Genomic DNA, 1162 nt, shown 5'->3' with positions numbered 1-1162 from the left:
CATCTTTGATATACTCGAGCCTCTTGTGGTAGCCACTGTGTTCATCTTGTTGAGATTCTTCTTCTTATTCGCTGACATCCTACTCTTCCAAGCATGATGCTCTTTTCTAAGGACTGGCCACTCATCACAACATGTCCAAAGTATGTGACATGAAGTTTGACTATCTTTGCCTCTAAGGAGTATACCATGATTACATCTTTCCCAAGACGTAATCTTCTCCAATACCACAACTTGAAGTTCTTCTGTCATCTTTAGTCAATGTCTTGATTTTCAAATACATAGGAAGTAACTGGGAAAAAAAAACCAAAAACAAAAACACAAAAACCAACCAAACAAAAAAACACCAAAACACCCATGGCTTGAATCAGACACAATTTAGTCTTCAAACTGACATCACTGCTCCTCAACACCTTCGAGAGGTCCTTGACATTTGATTTCCATAACACGTCATTTGATTTCTTGCCTGCTATTGCCTAATGACACTGATTGTGGATTCAAGCAAGATGAAACCGTGAACCACTTCAATCTTCTCTTCTTCTGTCATGATGCCTATTGGCCTGGTGGTGAAGATTTTTGGTTTTTTGATGTTGAGATGTAATACATTTCGAAGATTGTACTCTTCAGTCTTCTGCAATAAGTGCCTCAAGTCTTCTTCACTTTCAGCCAGCAAAGTTGTGTCATCTGTATAATGCAGGTTGTTGTTGAGCCTTCCCCCAATTCTGATGCCATATTCTTCTTCATTAAGTCCAGCTTCTCGAATGATTTTCTCTGCAGACAGGTTGAATAGGTATGGAGAAAGGATACAATCCTAATTTCACTTTTAAACCATTCAATGTTCCACTGCTTTGTTTGAATAACAGCCTCCTGGTCTAGATATAAGTTTCTAATAAGAACAATTAAGTATTCTGGGGTTCTCATGTTAGCCATAATTTGTGGGTTTTTTTCCCGATTTTTTTTTTAATTGGGAAAAAACATATTGTGGGTACAAGGAGGTGAGGGTTGGGGGCAGAAGGGTGAGGATAGGCAGGGATGCAGTTGCAGAGCTGCAGAAATTGGTTGGTGGGGGGAGCAGGTGAAGGAAATGAAAAGGATACAGTGGGGACCAGATGCTACAGGAAAATGACAAGCATTTTCCAATGGTAATTTAATCAACTGTCTTATT

This window comes from Elephantulus edwardii, unplaced genomic scaffold (assembly GCF_000299155.1).
Source record: "Elephantulus edwardii isolate Elephantulus edwardi_28Jun2011 unplaced genomic scaffold, EleEdw1.0 scaffold00230, whole genome shotgun sequence".
Taxonomy (NCBI): Eukaryota; Metazoa; Chordata; class Mammalia; order Macroscelidea; family Macroscelididae; genus Elephantulus; species Elephantulus edwardii.
This window is presented reverse-complemented; position numbering follows the sequence as displayed.